The sequence below is a fragment of the Passer montanus genome, unplaced genomic scaffold, assembly GCF_014805655.1.
Source record: "Passer montanus isolate IOZ18808 unplaced genomic scaffold, ASM1480565v1 scaffold51, whole genome shotgun sequence".
NCBI lineage: Eukaryota > Metazoa > Chordata > Aves > Passeriformes > Passeridae > Passer > Passer montanus.
This window is the reverse complement of record NW_024370041.1, coordinates 4,518,929-4,525,804: the sequence shown is the minus strand read 5'-3', so window position 1 is coordinate 4,525,804 and position 6,876 is coordinate 4,518,929.

Sequence of the window (6,876 nt, the reverse complement as noted above, 5' to 3'; positions counted from 1 at the left end):
CAGCAAATAGTAAGGCATGGAGACCCCTATCAAGCATCAAAAAGAAAAAAATATTGAAGAATGGCCGATTAAGTGGCTACTGTCCTCTCTGGCCACTAATGAGCTCCTGTCATTAATGACTGCCTTGCAATCAAATATAACACAGAAGGCAAATCAAAGTTCTGAAAACAACACAAATCCTGGCATTTTTTTAACTGCAGAATGTTTGACTTTGCAGCCTTAAAAGCTTTTATGTTATTTTTGTCACCCTATGACACAGCTCAGTGCCAGTGAGTCTATTTGTGAGATTGCTCCCTGTTTATTGCCTCCCTACTATGCCTGACCTCCTAATGATGGTCCCTTAAGTAGGATCTGAAGATACTTTAAGAAATAATATGAAAAATTTATATAATTACTTTTTTCAAAACATTTACTGATTTTTTTAAAAATTATTATTAAGAATTTTATTTTTTTTCATTTTCTCTTTCCTCTTTTGCTCTTTTCACTCCCTCCCCCATCAGTTGGAAAAGCTAAGTCCACGATGTTGCCTTTGAAAAGGGCATTAAGAGCTGTAGATCAAAAACTCTTCTGTGTAAGAGTCAATTCAATCCATTCCAGAACATTTTCCTACAAGCTACTTCACATCACCCAACACTTAAAAATGGATTAACGCACTAAGCTGGATTTAAACATCCTGCTCATTAACACAACTGTAAATTGGGACAAGTGCAACATTATTTTTATCTCCAGCTTTCTCCTCGTTGGTTTGCCCAGTTTATCTCTCTCTTTCAGAAGAGTTAAATTCCAGATGGTGGTGAGGCACTGGGAGAGTTTTCCAGGGAATTTGGGGATGTTTGTCCCTGGCAGTGTTCAAGGCCAGGCTGGGTGGGGCTCTGAGCACCCTGGTCTAGTGGAAGGCTGCCCATGGCAGTGGGTTGGAACAGGATGATCTGGAATGTCCCTTCCAACCCAAACCATTCCATCATTCTGTGATTCTTCAAGGAGAAAAATGTCCAGTAAAAAACACCAATGAGGTGCTGGAGAATTGAAGACCTGCCTCATCTCACCTAGTTTTGTTTCCTGGCCCTAAGCAGGATAGAATTTCATCTACCCTAGTCCTTTGCTGCCTCTGTTAAACAGGGTAACACATGCACAAATCTCATTAAATGGTGAGAATCATTTTTAGCAGGGATTGAGCCAATACAATCCACTGGCAAGCAGAACCACACCAAAGGATACCAACAGTATTTGTAAACCAAATTTATGCATCAGAAGCTCCCTGTAAATGTGTTCATCAGGATATCACCTCATTTACTAGAATACAACAAAAGTCTTGCTGAAATCATAATAATAACTCTTTTTGAAAGAAAGATAATTCTCAGCACATCATACTAATCTGAGTTAACTTACTGGTTCTATAATGTATATGCAATATCAGTTTGTTCTGAGAGTAGCAATGTCTCAATAATTCATGAACAATCACATACAAATATTCTAAGTGTCAGCAAAAGCTGCAACTTTGTAATTTATTATTTCAGTTCTGGAGGAAATCCAACCATGCTGGAGAAAATCTGTGCTGGAAAAGAGAGCTTGGAAGGAGAGGTAATATGTTTTATTAGATGAAATCAGACTAAATACAAGGAGTGTAAGCCTACAAGATTGTTTATTTTTCCATAAAAAATATGGGAAATATGATAAAATATATATGATAAAATATAACTATGTTTAGCCATAAGCCTGACCTTTCCTACAGATTACAGAAGTATTACTTTAAAAGTAAAGCATTTGCAAGAAACACTTGTACAATAAAGCTAATAAAGCTTAAGATAACTTAAAGGGAGAAAATATTAAAATATTTGTAATAATTTACATTGTTCTCTATCTAGCTCTGAAGTTGTGGAGTAAGCTAGTAATCTTCCCCTTCTTATTTGGGTTGTTCTTATAGCAATGAAAAGAGCAAAAATAAAACACTTTTAAGTGTTATTTCAAAAACAAAAATAGGTGGAGAGAATTTGCTGGCATAAAAACCTTGAAAAGCTTTCAGTTTATTTTATCTTTAAGGGACTATAGTTCAAGTTCATAGTATCCCTTAAATGATGACAGATGTTTTGATTTCAGCCAGATTTCTCAGATATATTTATCTTGTCATGGTATTTGGACGTCTGCATTTTTTTCCCTACTGTAATCTGTGTTTTTCCAAAAAAGACTCAACTTCTCATAGCAGAATCTGAACTAACACCAGTGATCTTAACTGTCAGGCACTAACTGGTATTTATGGTTTAGTCAGACAAGCTGGAGAGCTCGGTGAAATTTTTATAATTTTTTGATTCATGATCTGCATGAAATTTTGTGTGTGTGTATGAGAAAGAGAAAGAATTATTTGAATTTATGCACGGAACTCAAGCAAATACTGTCTTAAGGAATGTCTCTTTTAATTATAAGAGTAAGAAATACATCAGCAGTAACTCTGGAAAGCTCACTGGGTCAGGAGCTACCACTCAAAGCAGGAAATTTTGTCTGTGAGAGTTATCAACTTCTAAATTTCAGTACTTCCACCTTGTGTTGGCCAGGATTCAGAGCAGGCAGAGACAGGCTGGGAAATCCAAGTTCTCTACTGACTCACAGAGTTTTAGGCCCAGATACCTACATCTCCCAAATCCCACCTGGAACATCCAGCTGTATCACACATGGAGCATCTCAAATGGTGGAAAAGGGCACATGTAACACAATTCTAGATACTGTAATTCCTACCCAGATTATTTTAATATGTCCTTTCTGTGATCCCTGGGCTTTTAAACTCTCAACAAGTGTTCAGTGTGAGATCTATGACCAAAAAAAAAACCAAACAAAAACAAAACCAACCAAACAAAAAAAGGACAAAACCCCCCAAACAAACAAAGAAACAACAACAAAAACTAACAAAGAAAACAAAAAAAATTCAGTTATATTCTACTTTAATTTATACAATGACACCAAAAAATGTGTTTTTTTGAGAAAGGAAGGGCTGGGCAGCCAGTCTGTCAGATGGTTTAAAACTGGCTGGAAGGCCAGGCTCAGGGAATGGCTGACATGCAGCCAGTGAAGAACAGTGTGTGTGAGATGATGACACAGGGTGCACCCTGAGCACATTTATGGATGCCAGATTAAGGAGTCCTGACATGAGGACTGGCAGAACTTAATCCAGAGAGATCTTGATAAATTTCAGGACTAGGCCAAGAAACAGCTCAGGCTTGATGGAAAACCCCAGGCATGAGGACAGGGGGAAACTGGCTGAGCATCAGCCCAGCAGAAGGACCAAGGAATCAGGCCATTGCTGGGCTGAGCACAAGCCCATTTAGGCCAACTGTGCATTCTCACTGCAAATAATGCAAACTGCACCCTGGACTCCATCAAGAGGTGTGGCAAGAAAAGTATTAAATATCATTAAAACAGAGAAATGAGGAGCAAAAAAATTATTACAGAGGCTGAAAAATTCTATTTTAAGTCAAAGTTCATCCGCTCTGCAAGGAAAGAAGAGAAGAAGCTGTTCATAAAAATGGGTGTAGTCTAGCTGGGAAATTAGAAGGTAGCAATCCTTGCCAGAGCAGTGAGTTTCTGGAATACTCTTCTGCCTTCAGCATCAGGATAAAACAGTCAAGCCAGTTGCAACATGGAGTTTAATAGCTTATAAAAAGACTGATGTAGTAACATGGCACATGACAGCAAGTGGTCATGTAGGACATCTCATCCAGTCCTACATTCCTGAATTCCACGTGCAAGAAGAGTGATAAAAAATTAAATAAGGTGAAGAATAATTTCTGAAACATAATAATGAGGGAGAAAAAAAAAGGAAAGAAACTTATAGGTGTTGGCAAACAAAGTCCTGGGGCTTATGAAGAGGGAAGCATTCTTCCTTGAAAACTTCATGACTTCCTTGTGGAAGATCAGAGCATTGTCTCAACGTGCCCTGATGTCACAACCTTTAATACCCCTCATTTCACAGCACAATTCCACTGTGACAGCTGCTGAAAGCATTATGCCTCCAGCAAAATAACAACAGGATGTTTTATCTACTGTATGCCACGAGATGTCAAGTAACAGATGATCCAATGCAAGGCCTTTCTACCACTTGGCCATATCATCATAAGCAGAGACAATTTGAAGCAGAGTGCATGGGCAAATATGTGACTTTAAAACAACAAATTTATTTGTGTGCAACACTTTGTGTTTTAGGTCCTAGGGGTTTTTCAAAACCTCTAATGGTCTTTAATTTCTCACATTGTTAGGTCTGATTAATGGTATTTGGACTGCTCATAGTGATGGTGTTCTTATTTATTAGAAGTCATTGAGAAGTTAGTTGAGCTCTGCATTCGTAGTTTCATGTTTAAAATAACAATTTTAAATCTTCCTTTTGTTACATTAATCTATTAAAAATCTTACTAAAATCAAGAGTAAAAGGAAGACAATGGAAGAGGTGGCAAAGGCAACCAAACAGATCTGTTCCCAAAGAGATGGGACAGATGGGACTTCCTTCAGGGATGGGACCCCTCAGGTAGGTGTGCTGCTCTACAGAGACCTCAATGAAGCTGTTTCACCACTGCTGGGCTTCAGTTCAGGCCCCATCAGCCACACATCAGAGCCCAGAGCAGGAGTGTATCAAGTTAAACTGCTCTAGAGCAAGACAAAAGGGAAATTACTGTCTGGAGTTCAGCCTCTTCCTTTTCATGGGCCATTTTCATCATAGGTCTTAAGTCACTACATCACTTTGAAGTTTATTTGAGAGGGAAAATAATCACAAAATCATGTGACTGAAGTTGCAAGAGGGTACGACAGCAATATAAGCATAATCCTGGGCACAGGCAGCTGGATGGAGCACCACTGAAATAATTACTGCCCATCATGCCGTGCCAATTCACAGGACAAGACATACCAGCACATTTTTTATAGCTTTTATCTTTATTTCTGCCAGAGGCTTTGCCTGCCAGGGAAGGGATATGGCTGTGTCGCAGCTGACACAGGAGGTTACACAAGGAAGCTTTGTCTTGGACTTGAGGAAGTCAGATAATCTGGTTTTATTTGAGTAAATTCTCAGCCCATGTGTCCTTTCAGATCACATTGCTACAGCAGTCTTAAAATGGGTCAAATAAAACTCCCACACAAAATGATGCACCCACACAATTGCATTAACCCATAATAAGCACCATTTACAAACTGAATTACCATAAAAATGTATAATGTATTTACAGGTCTTCAAACTGACATTAAATACCATTTTATAAAATCAACCACTACTTAAAGACAATTAACTGTGTACCTTAGACCCACTGAGAAATTGGGTCAGTTACCATAAAGGATATTAGACTTGTACTACTACCAGTTACCCCATTAGTGCCCCTGACAGCTCGAAATGCTTAACCCCACAGAAAACTTACATGCCAGCCTGATATCAAAGGATGAAATTTATCTTGTTTTTCTGCTTTCAAAACCTAGGAAACTGCACTTTAAAAGCCTGTGGAAAAGATGTGGTATTTAGAACTCAAGATACACACACGAAAGTTCACAGAAAAGCTGTTATTCAGTCCTGATGGCAATGCTGGGGGAGCAGGAGGATAAATTGTGTGATAATACACAATCTACTGCTCTCTCTGCCTTCCTGGGCTGGCCCCTGTGAGCACAGCATGAATCACAGCCCAAAGCCCTGCTGGCTCAGACACTGCCATGCTTGCCACTGCAGGACGAGGTGCCAATGGTGCCAAGGCTGTGTTTGCTGCACATGCCTCAGCACTTCCTAAGAAACAGTAAAGCAGCTTCTTGTTCACTGAGAGATCAGTGCCAACACCAAACTGAAACCTCTGCCTAGGAGGGTACCTGATGCTGTGCTGCTTTCCTTGACCCAGGATAACTCCAGGCTCTGCCCCTGAACGTCCTGCCGGGTACAAACCATTATCCTGAATCTGGCAGGGAACCCAGCACCCTGCTATGGGTAGTGCAGCACTAGATAGATAATATTTCAAGAGGTAACAAGCTAAAACTCCAGGTTGGGAAAGTCATGGAGCACTGGTTTTGGTGTGAGAAAAAGTTGCACCTTTCTTAAAACAATTATAAAGCAGATTCAAAGAAATGAACCCTTGCCTGTGTCTGGCTCTTATTTCAATACTCTCATGACTGGGTGGGTGAATCCAGGGTGTCCCCCTGGTCAATTTTGTAGCACACTCCAACTCTTCTCAACAACTTCATAGTCAACATCTCCTCCTTTGAAATAGGGACCTGCAACTTACAGGAAAGAAACATCTGCAGACAGTTATCTGTGCAATGCAACAACTTGAGGGATATAAAGCATTCCAGAGAAATCAAGTATGCCCTTTCCAGCTCCAGAAATCCCCAAGGAATGAGCCTTTTTATATTTGCCATATCACACTGAAAATCACTACCCAAGCTAAACAAAATTTAGGTTAAAAGAATAATTATAAAGCACTTTATTCCAACAGAGGGACAAGTAGCTGGCAGGACAAAAGCTCTTACAGTGGGCTGGCACTTTGTCTTAATCTCCAGAGCGTCTGATGCCTCCTCAGTTAAGAGCCAGAGGGACAAATCTGCAGGTGATAGGGCTGGAGCCAAACTGACTATGCAAATCCTCACATTCCAGATACACCTCACAGAACAGGCTCCCTTCTCAAGTCACACTTAGATAAAAGCACAGAAGTCACAGCAGCTCGGACTAGATGGCCATGCAGCTCAGTGCCCTAACACTGACAGTGTTCAAAAACAGAATACCTCAAGGAGAGCACAGGAACAGAGTGTAAGAACCTTCCTCAGCTTCCATCAGCCTGCAGTGTGGCTCTCCTGAGAAAGGCAGCACCAAATCCCACCATCACTTTAGGGAGACAGAGCCATCCTTTTGAAGGACAGCCAGTCCAG